This window comes from Thalia democratica, chromosome 2, assembly GCF_965202585.1.
Source record: "Thalia democratica chromosome 2, ktThaDemo2.hap1.1, whole genome shotgun sequence".
Lineage (NCBI taxonomy): Eukaryota > Metazoa > Chordata > Thaliacea > Salpida > Salpidae > Thalia > Thalia democratica.
This window is the reverse complement of record NC_139166.1, coordinates 86,063,079-86,089,230: the sequence shown is the minus strand read 5'-3', so window position 1 is coordinate 86,089,230 and position 26,152 is coordinate 86,063,079.

Genomic DNA, 26,152 nt, shown 5'->3' with positions numbered 1-26,152 from the left:
AATTACAAAGTTTTTACTGTATGCGACTGCAGGGTCATGACGTAATAATTGTAAGTAGGTGAAAACAAAAAACTTTACAAAATTACCTGAAAATTTGTGGACAAAAACGGTATTTTTAAAGTGTCTAATTTAAAAGATGTCCAAACTTTATTTATACAATTTAAGACATAAATACTCTCTTATGTAAATGGAGAATTTTAGCTTAGTTTCTGTCTAAGTGGCATAAACCAAGTCGTTTTTCTAATTGCAATAATTGTGTTATTGTCTGTACAGTTGTACTACATTAATCAGCTCTTCTCAAGTTTCTCTGAATAACTTTTACAAATTAATTTCAGACTTCAGAATTGTGATCCCCTTCTTTATCAGATATTTTTTTTTTATACTCTTGTGATTTATTGTTAATTTTTACCGCCTTAGCTGTTAATTAAGTTATTCGTTTTTAATAAATATTTATAAAATTAACTTTGTTATATTATTTAATATTATTAGTTTAAAAGATAAATAGTATCAGCATTATATATACTAACTATAAAACAAGAAAATAATTCACAAAAAAAATAGAAATGAAGAAAAGTAACCTACCTTTTAGGAGCTGTAACATAGATGCTAATTAAAGTAAAAATTCTTAGTTATTGAAAATAGTTAAACTAAAAAAATAAGATTAAAAAAGTCAACGAAATTTTGTTAGTTAAAAAGTTTTGCAGTGCGGACTCGAACTCGGGTCTCTGGATTGGAAGGCACCAGTGGTGACCTCTCCGCCATGATTCCACTTGGATGCCATTAAATTTTCGAGTATACATAACAAAATTGTTTTCATAATCGATGTTTTGGCAACTATCAATAAAACTCGAACCCAAAATATTTTATTGGAATAAGCACAATGGAGTTAATTTGAAGCTGTATCAAAAAGTAGTGTATAAATACAACATTAAACAATTTTTGATGATTTTTATACCTTTCAAAGACAGTTCACTTGTTAACACACTATTGCACAGTCAGTTAGTTTTACTATTAATCTAATCGCAACCCTTACCGTTGGTCAGTAATTTTTTTTCTTAACATATTCAAAGAAAGCTTTTTGGTATCATTGCTCATTTTCCGAAAAAAAAATGGAAAACTTACAAAAAGTCATAAAATCAAAAATTCCTCAACAAAACTTCATTTGAGTCGTTTCAAAATGTTCACAATCTGTTTGTGTGTAGCCACATTTAAAATAAATCAGCTTAAAACTCCAAGGTCGCTTTTATTGGATCCCATTTTGCACTGGCGTGGAAATTAGAAAAACGGTTTGAGGTAAGGTGAAAGTTTCTTCAAATCATCTAAGTCAACACAGAAAAATTAACACCAAGGCATAACTTTTCTAACAACTTTCCTAAGCATATTTCAGTTCTTTGTGTTTGTTTTTAATGAAATTAGAACTATTCTATTCAGTTTATGTTTTTTGAATTAAGTTTATTCTATTTGTTGATATTTGTAAATACCTTCTGTTACGGAATTATAGTTGTAAAAACGAAATAATTTTGTACATAGTAAAGTTAAAGAATAACTTAAGATGCTGACTAATTAAACCTAAAATTTTGATAAAATTTTATCAACAAAACTGATTACCACCGGACTCGATCTCGCGACCTTCCGCTCACGCACAAGGTCGGCGATCGCTGAACCACACAACCACTTGCTTGTTGACTTCAATGCTGGTATATAAAGTTTAAAAACTTTAGATTTATATAAGTTCATTTAGTACTTATTAGTTTACCTTTCTGTAAATTGCTATTATTTTTTATTTGAAACATATTTACAAAGATAAGACTGTTTTTTTTTACACATAACGTTTACGTGAATTTCAATACTTGAAAGTTTTCCATTCAAAAGCTGCATAAGCAGAGCAAGTGTACTTATTAAAGGCAGTTTTGATTTTTGTTGCTTAAATCTAATTTAAAAGAACAAAACTGATTAAATGCTTTGATAATAAGAAAAATTCAGCAAAACTTTTTTTTGTACATTTAAAGTATTAAAACTTTATAAATTAAACAAAGTTATCCAGCTTTAATTAGCTATTATGGCAAAACAGATGCAAATATAACCTAACAGTTTATATATTATCGAAAATCAGAACTAAAGCAAAGGAGGTATATTTCAAAATTAAAATCAACATTATAACAGTATTTATATCACAAAGCAAAGTTTTAAAAACATCACAAGCATTTACGTTGTCGTTTTGATATTTTGTTGAACCAGCCAGTAATGAAAATTATATGGGTATGAATAAAATGTGGTAGAATATCTAAATTTTTAAATCATCAATGCCAGGAATTCTAATTTACCTGCCTGGACTTTTATGTCAAATAAATTCACGTGGTTGCTTATAATGCTGATAAATTTAAGATTATTGATTGTAATGTCTAATTAAGCCGAAGTATAATAAAGAATGTAAGGCTGAACTACATTAATCCCAGGCGTTTCTACAGTTAAAAGACCAAGTTTACCCTTCATTTTACATAGACGAAATGATTTGATTTTTTAAAATAATGAAAGGTGTTAAGGTTAACTGAGAAAAAAAAGATACTTTAAAACACTTAAACTTAGTAGATGTACTTCAAAACATAGGTAAGTAAGGATATTAATGTCTTTCAAACTAATTAACAGCAAATTTATGCTTAGATATAAGACATTAGAAAGCATTGTATATGATACACATAAAAAACCCTGTAGACCAAAACCTTGGCTTAGATGGCACTAAATAATTGTTATTAAAATATAACTAAAAATAAAAACTTAAAATTATAATGGTACTTAGTCGGTGTAACGGTATTTGATTTATTTTATCAAAAGTACAGAGCTGGTACCTACCATTGTTTATTTATTTTAACACATACGGTGGTAAATAAAGTCATATATAATGGTTAAATCTAATAGAGACCTTTAAACTCATAAAGGCTCTAAATGGAATTTTATTTGAACTGTAATTATTACTTAAAAGAAACAGTTTAATGTTTTAAGTTTATAGCTAAATACATATGTTGTTTGTGATATAAAACTAGAAACGATCATGTAAATCATATAAAAATTAGATTTATTTATATACAGCAGTAAAAAAATATTTAAGAGCTAATTGCCATATATATTTGTATCTGTTAGTTTAATTAAGATGCACATTATCCAATACATGGACATATAGTTAGTGTTATTCATTACTATATAAGTTGCTTTATTCAACTTAAAAATATAGAGCAATTAAATAATTTATAAAACATACCATACACATACAACTAAAGTGTAAGTGAAATTTATGCTAAACTAAGTTTAAACTGTATAAGACTACAAAGTGATGACGTAATAATAGTAAAAAGGTAAAAATGAAAAATATTACATAATTACTTGAAAAATCGTGGACAAAAACAGTCTGATTTATTAGAGTCTAATTTAAAAAATGCCTAAACTGTTTTATACAAGTTAAGACGTAAATACTTACTTGTGTAAATGGAAAACTTTAGCGTAGATTTTCCAAAATTTAAGTTGTTGTGGAGTGACAACGATACTAATTAAAACGAGAAGTTAATGTACTCACTTACTTTGTATAGTTTATCAAGTAACCAACAAAAGATGTTATCAGACCTGCTGATCAACAAAGTAATAATAAATATAATCAAAACAGTGGTCCAACTTGAAATAGACATATACCAAATGTTAAATGTAATATAAATTAATTCAATGTACCTACTACAGAATGTTACTTAACATATAAGTTTTAGTAGATAATTATAAATGCCATAACAACTAAACAAATGATTAGCTTTGATGTATTACAAACTTGCCATAACTAACTTTCAATTGACCTCTATACACAAACAAACTAAGATGTAATTTATTTACTAGACATACTAGGTATTTAATACTGTGTAACAATGTAATTAGTTAAATGACGACAATAAAATGATCCTGATAAATAAAATTACAAAGTAAGTTGAAGTGTTTATTATAGAATAATACCAGGCTGTCTACTACAAATCTGTAGCGTTTGTAGTACGACACCAAAGATACATACTATAAAACATAAAACTTTACTTGTAATTTATATGTGTTAATATTGAGTTTAAAAGAAAAATAACATACCAAAAAATTGTGCGTAACTACTCGTACATCAAACAAAAAACTAATTAGGTGCCGACCAGCATAAGGACGCGGCCTAAAGGACGGCTTTCGTTATTTGTGCAAAAGTCCCTGGAGCAAGAGTTCTCGAAGAGAACTCGCAGCGGAAGGGACTTATGCACAAATAACGAAAGCTGTCCGCCACCACTTTAACTCAAAACCGAACTACTTCTTGGAGCTCAGTACCACACTTTTATCTGGTTTGGCTGTCAGGCTTACTAACTAGGCTCCAAGCGTAATTAGGTTTTTAAGAAAAAATGGTTGGGAGAAAAGTGAAAAATTTTTCGCCGGCGGAGCCGGCGAAATGCCTTTAAAATAATTTTTTTTACCAATCTCAAAATTTTCCCCCCACATTTTCACTTTGGGGAAATCCCCATTTGTGAAAAAATTTGTGTGGGGGGCCTTAATATTTATAGATGTATTTATTTTATTAAAATCACGTTCTAAACTTATGGTTCAGAGCCTAAATTAAATGGTTACAGTATCAGTTTAGACATAATCCTTTATGTGAGCAATAAAGAACTTTTTGTTCATTTTAAAATTTGTTAACTACTTGCATCTTAAATAGTTCTAAGTTGGCTTATAAGGTGCGGCTGCAGTTCTAAGGTCGCTTCTGATTGGCTAATATATTACTTGGGTTAGGGAAAGGGTTTGTATTAAAATTTTGGTAAGGGTTTAGATGCTTTTAACATTCTGCTGATTTATCATTTGCATAATGTTATGATTTAAAACACATACAAAACCTTACAACTGCAGCCGGCCCACTTAAAATATACACATTCTGGCCTAACTTACCTTATTCAATTTCTATACATGCAACTAACATATTCAAATCTAAACCACTACTGTCAAAAACTCTTTTTAAGTAACTATTAACCAACAACAGAGTTGCTATACAATATAATTATAAAAATATTTAACTGAAAATTATATTTCTTTTTGTTTTCAATAGTTTTTGACAGTGTTTTATGGTTAGCATACTTGCATATTAATTGTTTAAATAGTCTTTCTTAGAACTTTTATGGTGACATTATCTAATAGTATATCAAAGTGTTTATTTTATATGGAATTTCATATTTATTGGAATTAAACTAACAAAAAACAACTTATTTAATGCTACACATTGTGTCAAGTGAAGATAAAACAAATGCTTATGATATAATATTTTATAATGTCACAATTAAAATTCAAAACAAAGACTATTTTCAAGTACTCTAAAAAAATAAGTTTAAAATATCTGTCATATACATAGTCATATAACAGTCTGGTTTTTGTCAGCTAGTTACAGTTTTCTTATCATAACAAAACTTTGAATTTTATTATTACTGTTAACTATAATCATTACAAGTGACTGAAACAAACCAGACTCTTATCTAACTTAGTTATGTAAACATATAAAAACACTAAACATCAGGCAGTTGATCAAGCTGCCTGAATGTTGTTTGTGTTCCTATATGTTCACAGGTAACAAAATATGTCACTTATACAGAATCATTTTACACTATAGCTTTAATTTCTTAGTGGATAAAAACATTATAATAACAAAACATTTACTTTAGAAATTAACATCAATGTGTCTCTATAAGTGTGCAAATTAACTACTTAACTTTAAAGCTTGTAACATTCAGACTTATATCAGCTTGATTTTTAGCTCTATATTGATAATTGAACATTTATATTGAAATTTATTTATAAAGATTAACAACACATAACTTTAGACATATAGAAAAGCTAATAATGTTTAATAGTAACAGCTCTTTAGTTACTTTCACACACTTTAGAAACACTATACTCTATAGGATATTTTTTAATCTAAAACTTTCATTGTAATTAATTCATAATTTTATGACATGCATTTATAAGTACCAGGGCTGCCACTCTTTTATTCAAAAACTGTACTCTATTAAACCAAATTTCATCTTAACTTTATTAAAATTAGAAACTAAGCAGCACTGCTAATGTGTTATGTACTTCACTTATACTTGATATCAGTCGATTTTGAGCACTAATTTATACTAATGGTATTCTACATTTACAAAATTAACGACAATATTTAATGAAACAACTAATTATCAAGTATAAAAACCTGAGCACTACTAATAAATTAAGTGTTGGCAACCCTAAAAAATTATCTTATATGACATTTATCATCTTAACATTAACTATTTTGTATAACATATAAAGCACTTACCTCAGTAAGAGCAGTAAACCAAGAACAGACCTGATATTTAAATTGCCACAAGAAGGTTAGTGGCAAGAATATGGTATAGATGATTGCTGTAGAATCACTATGATTAAATAGAAACACAGGATTACTAATAAATTGTAGCAGACTGTTGATTTGAGACACTTTTTCAACATAAAGATAAAGACTTTTCTCTGAAATCATGAAAAAAAGGTAATGAATCACATGGTTTGAGTAGAAGACTGTTGATTCAAGATACTTATTAAACATACAGACATTATCAATTTGTTTTATGTACATTTTTTTCAAGCATATACAGTTTAAGTTTCAGCTGTTAAAGACAATGCTGATTTTTTTCAAACCAAGTAATTGATTTGATTTATCTGCTTTTAGTACCTTTAATTACTTAAAAAAAACATATAAAAAGGTAAACTCTAAAATAATTTAACAATCAAAATAGAAGATGCCCAATTTGCTTGTGCTTAATAAAAACCTTTCAGTGCAACTATGATTAAATAGAAACACAGGATTACTAATAAATTGTAGCAGACTGTTGATTTGAGACACTTTTTCAACATAAAGATAAAGACTTTTCTCTTAAGTCATGAAAAAAAAAGATAATGAGTCACATGGTTAGAGTAGAAGACTGTTGATTCAAGATACTTTTAAAACATACAGGCATCACAATTTGTTTTATGTACCTTTTTCAAGCATAAACAGTTTAAGTTTCAACTGTTAAAGACAATGCTGATTTTTTTTCAAACCAAGTAATTGATTTTATGTATCTGCTTTTACTACCTTTTATTACTTAAAAAAAATATATAGAAGGTAAACTCTAAAATAATTTATGAAAGTAAAGTTTAAAAAAAAAATGACAAGAGCTGCTACCAGTAAGAAAACATTTTACTAATGAATGCAATTTTCATGAAAAATTTCTGCAAACACAATTTTTTATAATTACGTAACAAATAAAAACTTGGTGCAAAAAATTCGCTTGGTGACATACACGGGTTCTCTCTTCTCTCACTTAGAAAGTTTTAAGCTGATTTTAAACTTTTCGCTATAATTTTTTTAAACCTAGTTTTTTTCAAAAATAATATTTACCATCATGTCAAGCGCCGAATTCTGCTTCAAAAAACACCAAACACTTTATAAAAAGGATGAAAAATAAGGATTAAAAACTTCAAAGCTTTGAATTTGAATTGTTTGATTTTTCAAACTTGTATCTTTTTGCATGAAAGGGTTTAAAAACAATCAGCAGATACTAGTATTCGAACTGCGTTCATAACAAATATGTCTGCAATATTTTTAATTTCAGCTTTAAATCTTTGTTTTAGTTTAAAGGTATACATTTGTATCTATTCATTAACTGCTTAAACAAAACATTACTTACATGAGTAAATATAAATGACTAAAATAAAGGCGTTAATTTAATACAATCACAGTAAACTTGTGATTGATTAGTAAGCTACTTTTTATGGAAACCTGTTGGTTTGTGTACATATTTATAAAAGAATACATCACTCTAGTATTAAAAACACCTTAAAACAAGTATGTGAATAAAAATTTACGCACACATTAAAGCTTAATTTTACAAACTCTGTACTTTTAATTTGGTCAACAGTTTATTTTTACATGACTTAAATTTAGCTTAATTTGACTTAATTAAAAAGTTTAATGTAAGTTATGGCATACAATAAAAACATTTCATCAAGTTTATAGATAAGTGTACTACTTGACAGAAAAATAGTTTTTATTTGATGTGTACACTGACAAAGTTATCTATATGATTTGACTGTATTTCTATTTATAGTCAAATAACTTGATAATGTGAACTTTTAACTTGTGAACACTATTGTTTACTTAATTAACTTTTTCAAAACAGTATTAAATTCAAGCTATTTGAATAAAAACTTGTGAGCTGCAGAACAGTTGAACTAGTTTAGCTCTAATAGAATTTTTTAATGAACTCTTAAAACTGTAACACAAGTAATCATAGTATTGTGTTTTTAAATTACATACTGTTCCTGATGGAAAAACCTGCTCATTTTACTTATCATTTAACTTACATATAAACTTTATCATGATACTTAAGTCAGTAACATTCAAAATTAAATATATGTGAACTTATTGCTATATGTAGGTTTTAACGAAAGGTATTTCATTTTATCATAGTTATTTCAGTATTATTTTCAAGTTTCACTAAAGTAAAGATTAACTTTTTATATACAAAAACTATTTTATGTTTGTCATTTAAATCATAATGATAAAACTAACCCACTAACCTAACATTATCTTACTTAATACTTGAGCTAACAGCTATAATTTACATTAAAAGTTACTTAAAACTAGTTAATAAAACTTATTTCTTATTGATTAGTGTAATACTTATTTATAAAATAATTCTTAACTCTAGTATTAAAGAGAACATTTAGTTGCAATAAGTATGAGAATAAATACTTATACAGACACCAATGTTTAAGCTTAACTTTACAAACTATATTAATACTTATCAAAACACTATTAAAACTGTTAGCAAAGTAAAAAGTCTTTAATAAACTGTTAAAGAACTAATTACATTAATAAACTCTATAAAAAAGCAGTTTTTATCTTAAGACCTAACCAGCTGTAGTCATTATAAATTATGGAAACTGAATGAAAATTTAAACAGGAAAATTTATTTTATTTTCTCTACCTTTGAAAACTTTAACCTGTTTTAAAACTTTTTGTTTTTTTTAAACCTGGTTTTAATTTTAAATGAAATTTACCATCATGTTGAGCACCTGCTTCAAAAAACACCAAACAGTTTATAAAAATCATGAAAAATAAGCAAAATAGAACTTTAAATTACATTTATTGCTTGTTTTAGAGGATCTTTCAAACTTATATTTTTCAACAACATATGAAATAAAAGTTAAAACAAATAGCAGATGCTAATATTTGAACTATGTTGATAACAAATATCTGTGCTACATTTTTAATTTCAGTTTTAAACTTATGTTTAAATTTAAAGGTTTTGTATAAACAATTAAACTTATAAAGGTAAACAAACGTTAAATGTAAAACTATATAACTTGTTAAAAATAATAAATGTATAACACAAGAGTATACAAACGAATTTATTCAACAAGCAAAACACAATTAAGTTGATTATTTTAGCAAAACAATTGAACACAAATGTTTATTGAAAGTATTTTATTTAGAATTATTTTTGTAAACTTTCATTAATTTAAGTATTCAACTCAATAAGCAGTTTTGTTATAATAAGAACAGCAAGTTTACCTAACTGATATAAACAAGCTTAAGTAGTTATTATCTGAAAACTAGACAAAACTATAAATATGAAAATTTATGCAAATTTTTGAGCAACAAAATTGAATAAAAATGAACAGGTAAGTTTTATTTTTGAAATTTTATTTATTTTTATTTTAAACTTGCCAATACTTAAAAACAAATGTCTCCATCATTTTGGGCATAAAATTCTATGCAAAAAAATACCTAAAACTTTATATTAACGATGAAAAATGAGAATTATAGAACAAGAGCGTTATTTTTCACGAGTAAAACAATTTTTTTTTAAACTTCTAGTCTTATAATTTCTTATTATATTTGTTATTTGTAAAATCTATTATTAATGTCGGTTTTTGTGAGTTAGAAAATATTTATTTATGACTATTAAAACAATCAAACAGTTTTATAAACAGATATGCCAAAACTGTACCCACAAAAAAGCTTACAAGAATATAGCAGTTTTTTTTTTCACATAAAAACTTATATTTGCAGTATAGTTTTATCTTACTGCACGGTCACATTTTATTTAATTTAAAAAATATTTATATATTCGTTAAAACTTTTATTCCACTCAACATAACACTCATTTCTAACTAATTTTACATATAAGCTCTTGTTGTGTTGTTTTTTTCTTGCGTAAATGAAATATTTGATAATAATTTTTTTCGTTTACTTTATTTTAAACAATGGTTTACAAGCTAAAACAGAGTTTAATTTTGATATCTTCCATTCCAGTAACAAATTATTTTCTTAATTTACTTCTGCAACTTTACTTTGATTTTATTTAGAGCAACTTTTTAGTATAATTTAATAAATAAAACACTTTGTAACAAAATTATTATATTGTTTATTGAGCGATAAAAGTAAAGCTAAAAATACTCGCTCCTAGAAGTTGGTGTGTTGGAAGAACCTTTTGGTTAAAGAGTCGCAACTTTTTTGGTTACCTTTTACTTGGGTACCAGGAAAGTTTAAATGTTTTTCACAAATTTTAACTCACACGAACTGTTCTGTTTTGACAAGATGTTCTGGAATATCAGGATATTCAGGAAATTACCGAAGAACTGAGAGAATCGGATGTGACGTCAGATGAGGGTCAGAACTCCGCTCGTCGCAAGCTGCGAAGTTATACTGTTAAGCTATACTGCAAGCTGCGAAGTTATTTATAGTAAAAAAAAAACTTTTAATGTATTATAATGTTTTACGTATAATAATTAATGTAAAAACGAAGATGAAAAGCATACTCGATTAACTTACAACTAATTTAGTGGTCTACTAATATTTTTAAGTTTTTGTTTAACAAAGTTGTCATATTTTTTACTAAAACTTAATTATATTTTGTTTAGGAGATTTTTATGCCATATGATTATGAAGGGTGCACAGTTATTCAATTTCGTAAAATAATTATATCTAGCCACAACTCAAAAGTTACTACACATTTCAAATGCGTTTTAATATTCAAATTTTTTTACTTTGTTATCAAAAACTACTGTATTTTAATCTATATTTTAGCTATATCTCAAAATCTAGCTTGATATTTTTCAAAAAAATAAGTGTTGGAAGGTATTAGTTAGACCTACATATGAATTTTTATATAAATAATAACAATAAAACGATATAATGATAATATATATGATGACATCAACAAATAGTAAAGTAAAATGACCAATGAAAAAATTACATTTTATTTAACCGAAGAAGAAAAAGGGATGAAAATCATACTTTATTTACGTTTAAATGCTTTTTCTTGCTTTACTGTGTTTGTAATTGTTGATTTTTTTTAATGTATACTTATAAAAAATAATAAATAAATACAATAAAAATTTTAGAAACAATATAAAAACGATTAAGGGTTGAGTTTGTGATGATTTTAAATATTAATAATTGTTATGACTCATTTTACTATTTTTATTTATATTAATTACGGTTTCACTTTACATTTACTAACTCATTTAAAGTGTTTTTTTTTATTTCTCTTACTCATCTTGGTATGTCCATTTTTATATATTATTCGCGTGAATAGAGCTTCCATCCTTTTAGGTCGTGCTGATAGAACAAGTATAACACGTGGTTAACTTCTCAACTATCGGTATAAATGTATTACTTAATGTAAGGTCATACTTTACTGTAGCTTAAAGTAAAAATAGTAAACATTTTTAATCATAACGGTAGTTTTATATTTTTTTAGTTTTATTTGGTGCTTAGATAGGGAGGGCATTATGTTTTAAATAACTATTACGTATACATTTAATCAAAAAATTGTATGGTATATTATAAATTTATGCTCTTTTGAGCAAGCGCAAAATTTTTTCAACATATATAAACCAATTTTGTGCTCTCTGCTTGAAATAAAACTAGCCAAGACCACCAAGTTTCACACATAATTTAAACGGTAAACATTATAAAATTTTTATACTTTTAAACATTATAATGCTTACATTGTTTTAACTATAAATTTTTACAAACAACCGGTTGAAAACCGTTCAAGAAATATTACACTACTTAGAAAAATATAAACTATTTGTTGTAGAGTTGTTTAGATTCTTTTGTTTGAATAAACAATTACTACAAAGTTTTGTTACTAATCCTTGTTTTAAATTTTTTGTTGAAACATGATATTAGTAGTGTATCAAGTTAAAAGTTCCAGATTGCTTGCATCTTTAATCTTTAAAGAATTTAAACTGTTGCTTAATATTCTTAATAGAGATAGACTTTTTATAAAGTGCTAACAAAATAATTGCCATCTGAAACCTTTTTTCAAACATAACGGAACTCAAATTTAGAAACATATCAACTATTTTAAATCAAGTTTAATAAATGCGGTATAAAACTTTCTCGTTGTTACTTAAGATTACGCTTATTGACTTTGTATTTGATTTGACTTTTTATAACAATCAGCTTTCGTTTCACGTTATAACCAATCGTGTATTAAACCATTGTTTGAGAATTCTCACGTTTATAAAAGTAACGACAACTGTTTAAACGTTTGTAGCTTTACAGTATCTTTTCGATGTTGCTAGACTATATAAGACAGTATTTTTTTACCTTACACTTAGTTTTATACTAAAATAGACCCAAAAACTTGTATTTTTGAAAACCTGGAAGAAATTTCTCAAAAACATTTGGCAACCCTGTAATTATAGTTATTCAATATTAAGTTTAGTTAACGTTTTATCTTTATTTTACATTTTTGTGGCATCTCTTTATACTTCATTTTTTTCTAAAGTGAATATAAGTTAGTTTACAAGTTAAAGTAGAAGCACACTATGTTAAAGTTCAGAAAAGTTTAAACTATCATTTTAATAATATAATATAATATACTATCAGCATAATAGTTTAATATTACATTGTTATGGACTGTTCAGACTGAAAACTTTATTAAAACAGAGAGTTTCTTTTTTATTTCGGTCTGTTTTGATTGTTAATTTTCCAGACTAAAATAATTTTCAAAAATAAACTCAATTCTTCTTAGTAACGTCAGTTGAACTACAGCATTGGTTATAAACATATAAAATATTATTGAACATATAAATTTAATACCTCGAACAACAAAAAAGAAGATATTTATCTTGATATCACCATTTTTGATCAAGATTTGAAAATTTACAAAAATAATAAAAATAAAAAACTGTACGCTAGAGTTTACATTCCAAAAATGTTAGAAAACGAAAGCAACAAATAGGGTCAGATGAGGGTCAGAACTCCGCTCGTCGCAAGCTGCGAAGTTATACTGGAGGGTTTTGGACCTGCTCAAGGAAGCGTGGAGGAGGAAACTGACTTTCAGGTTCGTGCCGAGTTCAATAGAAAGAGACCATTTTGAGATGGCATGGAACATAAGCCACAAGACTTCTCTTGATGAAGGTGGTCCTGACGGGTATCCGGATCCTGATTATCTTCAGGAAATTACCGAAGAACTGAGAGAATTGGATGTGACGTCAGATGAGGGTCAGAACTCCGCTCGTCGCAAGCTGCGAAGTTATACTGGAGGGTTTTGAACCTGCTCAAGTGATTAGTATATGATTAGTATACTTTTATCAACAAAATGCGGTTAATCCAATTTTAATGAATCTCGTTTGTAATTTAATTTAAATTTTAGGTATATTTTGTGTACTCGATTATGGAGCATATCATAATTCGTTAAACTTGAGGTCTAAATTATACTTTATGTTTATTATGATTAGTATACTTTTATCAACAAAATGCGGTTAATCCAATTTTAATGAATCTCGTTTGTAATTTAATTTAAATTTCAGGTATATTTTGTGTACTCGATTATGGAGCATATCATAATTCGTTAAACTTGAGGTCTAAATTAAACTTTATGTTTATTATGATTAGTATACTTTTATCAACAAAATGCGGTTAATCCAATTTTAATGAATCTCGTTTGTAATTTAATTTAAATTTCAGGTATATTTTGTGTACTCGATTATGGAGCATATCATAATTCGTTAAACTTGAGGTCTAAATTAAACTTTATGTTTATTATGATTAGTATACTTTTATCAACAAAATGCGGTTAATCCAATTTTAATGAATCTCGTTTGTAATTTAATTAAAATTTCAAGTATATTTTGTGTACTCGATTATGGAGCATATCATAATTCGTTAAACTTGAGGTCTAAATTAAACTTTATGTTTATCATGATTAGTATACTTTTATCAACAAAATGCGGTTAATGCAATTTTAATGAATCTCGTTTGTAATTTAATTTAAATTTCAGGTATATTTTGTGTACTCGATTATGGAGCATATCATAATTCGTTAAACTTGAGGTCTAAATTATACTTTATGTTTATTATGATTAGTATACTTTTATCAACAAAATGCGGTTAATCCAATTTTAATGAATCTCGTTTGTAATTTAATTAAAATTTCAAGTATATTTTGTGTACTCGATTATGGAGCATATCATAATTCGTTAAACTTGAGGTCTAAATTAAACTTTATGTTTATCATGATTAGTATACATTTATCAACAAAATGCGGTTAATGCAATTTTAATGAATCTCGTTTGTAATTTAATTAAAATTTCAAGTATATTTTGTGTACTCGATTATGGAGCATATCATAATTCGTTAAACTTGAGGTCTAAATTAAACTTTATGTTTATTATGATTAGTATACTTTTATCAACAAAATGCGGTTAATCCAATTTTAATGAATCTCGTTTGTAATTTAATTAAAATTTCAAGTATATTTTGTGTACTCGATTATGGAGCATATCATAATTCGTTAAACTTGAGGTCTAAATTAAACTTTATGTTTATCATGATTAGTATACTTTTATCAACAAAATGCGGTTAATGCAATTTTAATGAATCTCGTTTGTAATTTAATTTAAATTTCAGGTATATTTTGTGTACTCGATTATGGAGCATATCATAATTCGTTAAACTTGAGGTCTAAATTAAACTTTATGTTTATTATGATTAGTATACTTTTATCAACAAAATGCGGTTAATGAAATTTTAATGAATCTCGTTTGTAATTTAATTAAAATTTCAAGTATATTTTGTGTACTCGATTATGGAGCATATCATAATTCGTTAAACTTGAGGTCTAAATTAAACTTTATGTTTATCATGATTAGTATACTTTTATCAACAAAATGCGGTTAATGCAATTTTAATGAATCTCGTTTGTAATTTAATTTAAATTTCAGGTATATTTTGTGTACTCGATTATGGAGCATATCATAATTCGTTAAACTTGAGGTCTAAATTATACTTTATGTTTATTATGATTAGTATACTTTTATCAACAAAATGCGGTTAATCCAATTTTAATGAATCTCGTTTGTAATTTAATTAAAATTTCAAGTATATTTTGTGTACTCGATTATGGAGCATATCATAATTCGTTAAACTTGAGGTCTAAATTAAACTTTATGTTTATCATGATTAGTATACATTTATCAACAAAATGCGGTTAATGCAATTTTAATGAATCTCGTTTGTAATTTAATTAAAATTTCAAGTATATTTTGTGTACTCGATTATGGAGCATATCATAATTCGTTAAACTTGAGGTCTAAATTAAACTTTATGTTTATTATGATTAGTATACTTTTATCAACAAAATGCGGTTAATCCAATTTTAATGAATCTCGTTTGTAATTTAATTAAAATTTCAAGTATATTTTGTGTACTCGATTATGGAGCATATCATAATTCGTTAAACTTGAGGTCTAAATTAAACTTTATGTTTATCATGATTAGTATACTTTTATCAACAAAATGCGGTTAATGCAATTTTAATGAATCTCGTTTGTAATTTAATTTAAATTTCAGGTATATTTTGTGTACTCGATTATGGAGCATATCATAATTCGTTAAACTTGAGGTCTAAATTAAACTTTATGTTTATTATGATTAGTATACTTTTATCAACAAAATGCGGTTAATGAAATTTTAATGAATCTCGTTTGTAATTTAATTAAAATTTCAAGTATATTTTGTGTACTCGATTATGGAGCATATCATAATTAGTTAAACTTGAGGTCTAAATTAAACTTTATGTTTATCATGATTAGTATACTTTTATCAACAAAATGCAGTTAATCCAATTTTAATGAATCTCGTTTGTAATTTAATTTAAATTTCAGGTATATTTTGTGTACTCGATTATGGAGCATATCATAATTCGTTAAACTTGAGGTCTAAATTAACTTTATGTTTATTATGATTAGTATACTTTTATCAACAAAATGCGGTTAATCCAATTTTAATGAATCTCGTTTGTAATTTAATTTAAATTTCAGGTATATTTTGTGTACTCGATTATGGAGCATATCATAATTCGTTAAACTTGAGGTCTAAATTAAACTTTATGTTTATCATGATTAGTATACTTTTATCAACAAAATGCGGTTAATGCAATTTTAATGAATCTCGTTTGTAATTTAATTTAAATTTCAGGTATATTTTGTGTACTCGATTATGGAGCATATCATAATTCGTTAAACTTGAGGTCTAAATTAAACTTTATGTTTATCATGATTAGTATACATTTATCAACAAAATGCGGTTAATCCAATTTTAATGAATCTCGTTTGTAATTTAATTAAAATTTCAAGTATATTTTGTGTACTCGATTATGGAGCATATCATAATTCGTTAAACTTGAGGTCTAAATTAAACTTTATGTTTATTATGATTAGTATACTTTTATCAACAAAATGCGGTTAATGCAATTTTAATGAATCTCGTTTGTAATTTAATTTAAATTTCAAGTATATTTTGTGTACTCGATTATGGAGCATATCATAATTCGTGACATTTTTTTTTCAAGTGTGCACTGACAAACTTATCTATAAGACTTGACTTTGTATAGTCAAATAACTTGCTAATGTAAACTTTTAATACTTTTGAGTAGTATTGTTCACTTAGATAATCTGTTCAAAACAGTAATAAATTCAAGTTATTCAAAAGTAGTTAGACACTTGTTTAGTTTTGAGTGGGTCTTTTAATAAACTCTTAATATTGTAACACAATGAACTGTTGAAAACTTAGAAAGATGAACTATCATCAATTCATAATACTGTGTTGTTTAAACTATATACAAAAACCTGCACATTTTACTTATCATCTAACTTACATAAAAACTAAGCTAAAATCTATCATAATCCTTAAAATGTTATCATTCTTCAAAAGTTAATATGTGTGAACTTGTTGCTGTATATAGTTTTTAACTAAAGTTATTTCCTTATATCATGGTTTGTTTTTCTAGTTTAACAAAAGTATAATTATATCTTTTTATACACAAAAACTATTTTATGTTTGTCATTTAAAAAAACAATGATAAAACTAACAATTTAATCTAATGTTATCTTACTTAATATTTAAGCTAACAGCTATTATTTGCATTGATAGTTATTTAAATCTAGTTTATAAAGCTTGTTGATTTGTGTAGTACTTATTTATAAAAAAACACTTCAAACTAGTAGTAAAGAGAACCGTAAGTTGCAATAAATATGTGAGTAAGCATTTTTTAGGACACTAAAGTTTAACTTTACAAACTATATTAACACGTATCAAAATACTAATGAAACTATGAGTCAAAGTAAAAATTATTTTATAAACTGTTAAACAACTAATTACATTAATATACTTTATAAAAATGTAGTTTTTGTCTAAAGACCATACCAACTGTAGTCATTGAAATTTATGCAAATTTTTATGCTATAAAATTGAATGATAATGAACATGTAAAACTTATTTTTAGAATTTATTTTTTTTTCTTTTTAAACTTGCCAATAATTAAAAATAAACATTTCCATCGTTTCTGGCGGAAAATTTCATGCGAAAAAACACCAAAAAAATTATCAAAACGATAAAAAATAAGATTTATTTCACGATACTTTCTTATGACAAATTTGAGCCGGAAAATTAATTTTATCACGTGGTTTCTCTTCTCTCGCTTTGAAAATTTTAAGCTTGTTTTAAACTTTTGGCTATAACTTTTTTAAACTTTGTTTTATTTTAGAATAGATTTTACTATCGTTTTCAGCACAAAATTCTGCTTTAAAAAACACCAAACACTTTATAAAAATGATGAAAAATAGACAAAATGAAAGCTTTAAATTTGAACTATTTGGTTTTTGAACACGTTTCAAACTTGTATGCTTTTGTATGATATGAGTTAGAAATTGAAACACATAGCAGGCACTAGTATCTTCATAACAAATATCACTGCTATATTCCTAATTTCCGCTTTAAACCTTCATTTTAGTTCAAAGATTTACATTTTTAACCATTAACTAACTGCTTAAACAAAAAGAATTCTACAAGAGTCTAAAATTAAGTCGTGTTGCTAATACTATTACATTAAGCTTGTGATTAATTGTGAAGTTTTTTCTCAATAACTTTTTGTAGAAACTTATTGGTTTGTGTACTTATTATTAAAACAATACTTCACTCTAGTATACTTAGTTGCAATAAGTACGTGAATAAACATTTATGCAGACATTAATGCCCAGCTTAACTTCACAACTCACTATTATCAATTTGGTCGTTATTTTGTAAAATAACATATTTTTACATGACTTAAGTTTAGCATTATTTCTTAATTTAACAGTTTAATACACATAAAACAATCAAGTTTCGACATAAACACAAAAACAGTTCATCAAGTTTATAAATAAGTGTACATACTTCTTAATAATTGACATATTTTTTTTTTCAAGTGTGCACTGACAAACTTATCTATAAGATTGACTTTGTAGAGTCAAATAACTTGCTAATGTAAACTTTTAATACTTTTGAGTAGTATTGTTCACTTAGATAATCTGTTCAAAACAGTAATAAATTCAAGTTATTCAAAAGTAATTAGATACTTATTTAGTTTTGAGTGGGTCTTTTAATAAACTCTTAATATTGTAACACAATAGACTGTTGAAAACTTAGAAAGATGAACTATCATCAATTCATAATAATGTGTTGTTTAAACTATATACAAAAATCTGCACATTTTACTTATCATCTAACTTACATAAAAACTAAGCTAAAATCTATCATAATCCTTAAAATTTTATCATTCTTCAAAAGTTAATATGTGTGAACTTGTTGCTGTATATAGTTTTTAACTAAAGTTATTTCCTTATATCATGGTTTGTTTTTCTAGTTTAACAAAAGTATAATTATATCTTTTTATACACAAAAACTATTTTATGTTTGTCATTTAAAAAAACAATGATAAAACTAACAATTTAATCTAATGTTATCTTACTTAATATTTAAGCTAACAGCTATTATTTGCATTGATAGTTATTTAAATCTAGTTTATAAAGCTTGTTGATTTGTGTAGTACTTATTTATAAAAAAACACTTCAAACTAGTAGTAAAGAGAACCGTAAGTTGCAATAAATATGTGAGTAAGCATTTTTTAGGACACTAAAGTTTAACTTTACAAACTATATTAACACGTATCAAAATACTAATGAAACTATGAGTCAAAGTAAAAATTATTTTATAAACTGCAATATGTATTTTATTTGTATTAAAAATAAAGCAATAAAGTTTTATGCCAAAAAATATTGACATCAATATTGATAACATATATCTTATAAATATTACTCGTTTATACCATAATACGTAGACTAGTGAAAAAAATTTTCAATGCACTGATTGTTTTTTAAACTTATATACCTAAAAAAAATAGCTTTACTTTAATACTTAAAATCAAAAAAATATTTTTTTATGATAACTGTCTTTCTCTATTAAATAATGATCAAAATAAACTCACAGAAGGCGTTTAATCTCATCCAATCTTTCTTCTGGAATTAACTCTGTTTATAATTGTTAGAAATTAGTAGCAAGTATTTAGTTTAGTCTTATCAATATAGTTTAAACTGTTTTTGTATACTGAATAAGGTTTTTAACTATGAGTAACAATAAAAATTGTGGGTTCAAGTTTAAGTATTACATATTGAAAAGTATAACTTAATAAAAGTTAAAGATAACTTAAGTTGTTCATAAGTAAATAAAATCTGTAAAACTTTTATTATTATAGGTTAACAAAGATATAGGTAACAAAAGAGCACAATCCGTTTCTGACAAAAATACTTTTTAAGAAGTTTGAATATAAGCTTTTATATTATATTAACGTTCATAAGTTTTATTGTTTAACTTAATTTTAAGTTTAAATAACATAAGGTCAAAAAAATTTATAGGTTATAGAGCAATTTAAGATACTGAACAATTCAACCTAAAACAATTTAGTAAAGTTTTATTTTCAAAAACTGCCTATCGCCGGACTCGATCTCGCTACCTCCGGCTCACTGAGCGGGTAGACAATCACTGCACTACACAACCACCTGTGAGTTGACCTTAATGCTGGTATATAAAGTTACTTAATGCTTTGATTTTTACAAAACAACTAAAGAGATATCAATTACTAGAGGAGAAATATTATATTTAATTCTTTTAAGACTCTATGTTGCCAACTATGTTTCGTTAAGAGACCTCGTAAGTGCAAAAAAATATAAGTAACTTTAATTTTAAACAAGTTTATTTAGCTATTGCTTTCTAACTTTACTATAAATATTTGTTATACTCTTCACTTGAAATACACGTACAAAGATATGGCTGTTTGTTTTGTACAAAACTTTTACGCGAATTTTGATATTTGAAAATCTTTCATTCAAAAGCTGCATAAGCAGATGTACTTATTAAACGCAGTTTTTATTTTTGTTGCTTAAATCTAAATGAAAGAAGTAAACTTATTAAACGCTTCGATAATCAGAAAAATTTAAAATATGTTGATAACAAATATTTCTGCCACATTTTAATTTCAGCTTTAAACTTCTGTTTAAACTTAAAGGTTTTTATAAACAGTTAAATGTCTAAAAACCAAACAAACATTAATGTAAAAACTATATAACTTATTTACAACAATAAATGTGTAACACAAGAGTAAACTAACAAATATATTTATTAAAATAAAAGTGCACTTTTCCTTTCATTAAACCAAGTTGACTTTTTTAGAACAAATTTTTATTAAACCTTATTTTATGTTTGTTTTAGTAAACTTCTATTAGTTTTAATATTCAACACCATAAACATTTCAGGTCAATTACATTTATGCTGCAATAAACATGTGAATAAATGTTTATACGGACACCAAGGGGTAACTTAACTTTACAAAATATATTAACACGTACAAAACTATTAATGAAACTGTTAGTCAAAGTAAGTATTGTTTAATTAACTGTAAAAGAACTAACTAAATTAGTAGACTTTATAAAAAAGATGTCTTCTTCTAAGTAGACTGTAATTATTTAAAGTTATGCAAATTTTTATGCAACAAAATTGAATGATTATGAACGAGTAAAGCTTTTTTTTTTGATTTTTTTCATTTTCGTTTTAAACTTGGCAATAATTAAAAATAAGCATTTCCATCGTTCTTTGCGGAAAATTTCATGCTAAAAAACACCAAAAAAGTTATTAAAACGATGAAAAATAAGCAAAATAGAGCTTTAAAACTTCAAAGCTTTGAATTTGAACTATTTGGTTTTTCTAATACCTTTAAAACTTGTAGGTTTTTGCACTTGAAAGCCGATGAGCATATGTTTGACCAACTTTGAAGTCTTCTACTTGCCATAATTTGGAAAAATGTCACATTTCAACACAATTGTCAACTTCTGCTAGAAGCTTCTTGTATCAACAATGGGTAATTTCCCAGTTTTGTGATTTTTGTTTCTTTTCAGAGAATTTCAACGCAAATTTGGAGAAATAACTAGAAATTTCAAACGAACAATGTTTAAGCGTTGACTAAGTAATCGACGGTTTTCAAAATGAGAGTTACTATAAAAGAAATGTTAAGCATATTAATTCTCAATATGAACTACTATATTTTTTTAGAAGTATGGACATGGACAACTCGAGCAATTCATCTGAAGAAAATGAGAGCATATATCGGCTATAAATTACTTTTGATCCTTTAAAGCAGAAAAGTAAAAGATGACTATTGCGTGCTAACTGATGCAACGATTCGAGAGGTACATAACAAGACACGTGACCTGAGCAAACTCATTCGTAAAGCCAACAAGTGTTTGTCGAGCCCGCAGTTAAACTGGAAAACAAAAGCAGCTCTCGGTTGCTGTCGAAAGCTAGTTTGCGTCTTTCTACTGTGCTTAAAATTGCAAAGTAAGATGTTACAAGAGAGAGAGAGTATGAAGATAAGATACTAGTGTCTTTCAAATTGATTGACAGCAAATTTATGCTTAGATATAAGACATTAGAAAACATATAATATACATTAACAATCGTGAAGACTTAAACCTTGGCTTAAATGGCACTACAAAAACTGTTATTTAAAACAACTCAAATATAACCTCAAGTTAAAACGTTAAATGTTTGTATCTGTTAGTTTAAGTAAGATACACCTTATCCATTACTTATTATGTACATACAATTAGTCTTATTTAAAACAAAGTTAATAATTTACAATCCAAAAGATATGTCCATATACAACTAATGTGTAAGTAAAAATTACTTAGTTTATATTGTATGCGACTACAGGGTCATGACGTAATAATTGTAAGTAGGTGAAAACAAAAAATATTACAAAATTACCTGAAAATTTGTGGACATGTAAGTGTCTAATTTAAAAGATGTCCAAACTTTATTTATACAATTTAAGACTTAAATACTTACTTATGTAAATGGAGAATTTTAGCTTAGTTTCTGTCTAAGTGGCATAAACCTTCCACATACTTAAACCTTAGATATACTACTTACAAAAGTATATAGTTCTGTACCATTAAGAATGCAATGAACCAACATTAATAACATATTTTACACAACCATCGTTTACCTCTTTCAAGGCTAACGACGCTTAAATCTCAGTAAGTAATCTACTAGTGTAAATCAAACAAATGATACAGGAACTGATCCAAGTAAAACATCAAAAAAAGTTAAGAACTGCTGGTCTAAGGTATAATTTAGTACTAAACTAAGAATTTATTTGCTGTTTATGAGACTAGGTCACTTAAATAATATAACTTTTTGAATTGCAATAGAATGATACTGATAAAGTAAACTACAACGAAAAAATGTTGTGTTACTTTTGAATAATTCGAATCACTAATGGATATATACTATTAAACATATCTGTAAATAACACTAAAACTCTGTTCAGTCTTTACTTAACTTTGAGCTATAAGTAGAATCAAATTACTTAACAAAGTACAATACAAACAAAACAATAAAGCTAAGGCTTGTTTAAACAATAACATAAAATAGATAGAAGACTACTCTATCTTATTAGGTTAACTAACTGGTATGTACAACTGGTAAATTTATGAGACAAAATACAATAGAACGATATTAGTAAATCAAATTACAGTAAGTGAAGTGTTCTATATAGAATAATAAATTGATTGTCTACTCCAAAACTATACCATTTTGAGTACTACATCAATGTTATATACTATAAAACATAAAACTTTACTGTAATTCAGATGTTTTTAATATCAATCATACATATGGATACTCACAAGTGTATAAGAGAAAAATAACATACTAAAAGAACTTGCGTAACTACTCGTACATCAAACAAAAAACTAATTAGGTGCCGACCAGCATAAGGACGCGGCCTAAAGGACGGCTTTCGTTATTTGTGCAAAAGTCCCTGGAGCAAGAGTTCTCGAAGAGAACTCGCAGCGGAAGGGACTTATGCACAAATAACGAAAGCTGTCCGCCACCACTTTAACTCAAAACCGAACTACTTCTTGGAGCTCAGTACCACACTTTTATCTGGTTTGGCTGTCAGGCTTACTAACTAGGCTCCAAGCGTAATTAGGTTTTTAAGAAAAAATGGTTGGGAGAAAAGTGAAAAATTTTTCGCCGGCGGAGCCGGCGAAATGCCTTTAAAATAATTTTTTTTATCAATCTCAAAATTTTCCCCCCACATTTTCACTTTGGGGAAATCCCCATTTGTGAAAAAATTTGTGTGGGGGGCCTTAATATTTATAGATGTATTTATTTTATTAAAATCACGTTCTAAACTTATGGTTCAGAGCCTAAATTAAATGGTTACAGTATCAGTTTAGACATAATCCTTTATGTGAGCAATAAAGAACTTTTTGTTCATTTTAAAATTTGTTAACTACTTGCATCTTAAATAGTTCTAAGTTGGCTTATAAGGTGCGGCTGCAGTTCTAAGGTCGCTTCTGATTGGCTAATATATTACTTGGGTTAGGGAAAGGGTTTGTATTAAAATTTTGGTAAGGGTTTAGATGCTTTTAACATTCTGCTGATTTATCACTTTACATCATTTGCATAATGTTATGATTTAAAACACATACAAAACCTTACAACTGCAGCCGGCCCACTTAAAATATACACATTCTTACCTTATTCAATTTCTATACATGCAACTAACATATTCAAATCTAAACCACTACTGTCAAAAACTCTTTTTAAGTAACTATTAACCAACAACAGAGTTGCTATACAATATAATTATAAAAATATTTAACTGAAAATTATATTTCTTTTTGTTTTCAATAGTTTTTGACAGTGTTTTATGTTTAGAAAAAATGGTTAGCATACTTGCATATTAATTGTTTAAATAGTCTTTCTTAGAACTTTTATGGTGACATTATCTAATAGTATATCAAAGTGTTTATTTTATATGGAATTAAACTAACAAAAAACAACTTATTTAATGCTACACATTGTGTCAAGTGAAGATAAAACAAATGCTTATGATATAATATTTTATAATGTCACAATTAAAATTCAAAACAAAGACTATTTTCAAGTACTCTAAAAAAATAAGTTTAAAATATTTGTACAATATAGTCTTTTTATAAAGTCATATAACAGTCTGGTTTTTGTCAGCTAGTTACAGTTTTCTTATCATAACAAAACTTTGAATTTTATTATTACTGTTAACTATAATCATTACAAGTGACTGAAACAAACCAGACTCTTATCTAACTTAGTTATGTAAACATATAAAAACACTAAACATCAGGCAGTTGATCAAGCTGCCTGAATGTTGTTTGTGTTCCTATATGTTCACTTATACAGAATCATTTTACACTATAGCTTTAATTTCTTAGTGGATAAAAACATTATAATAACAAAACATTTACTTTAGAAATTAACATCAATGTGTCTCTATAAGTGTGCAAATTAACTACTTAACTTTAAAGCTTGTAACATTCAGACTTATATCAGCTTGATTTTTAGCTCTATATTGATAATTGAACATTTATATTGAAATTTATTTATAAAGATTAACAACACATAACTTTAGACATATAGAAAAGCTAATAATGTTTAATAGTAACAGCTCTTTAGTTACTTTCACACACTTTAGAAACACTATACTCTATAGGATATTTTTTAATCTAAAACTTTCATTGTAATTAATTCATAATTTTATGACATGCATTTATAAGTACCAGGGCTGCCACTCTTTTATTCAAAAACTGTACTCTATTAAACCAAATTTCATCTTAACTTTATTAAAATTAGAAACTAAGCAGCACTGCTAATGTGTTATGTACTTCACTTATACTTGATATCAGTCGATTTTGAGCACTAATTTATACTAATGGTATTCTACATTTACAAAATTAACGACAATATTTAATGAAACAACTAATTATCAAGTATTAAAACCTGAGCACTACTAATAAATTAAGTGTTGGCAACCCTAAAAAATTATCTTATATGACATTTATCATCTTAACATTAACTATTTTGTATAACATATAAAGCACTTACCTCAGTAAGAGCAGTAAACCAAGAACAGACCTGATATTTAAATTGCCACAAGAAGGTTAGTGGCAAGAATATGGTATAGATGATTGCTGTAGAATCACTATGATTAAATAGAAACACAGGATTACTAATAAATTGTAGCAGACTGTTGATTTGAGACACTTTTTCAACATAAAGATAAAGACTTTTCTCTGAAATCATGAAAAAAAGGTAATGAATCACATGGTTTGAGTAGAAGACTGTTGATTCAAGATACTTATTAAACATACAGACATTATCAATTCGTTTTAT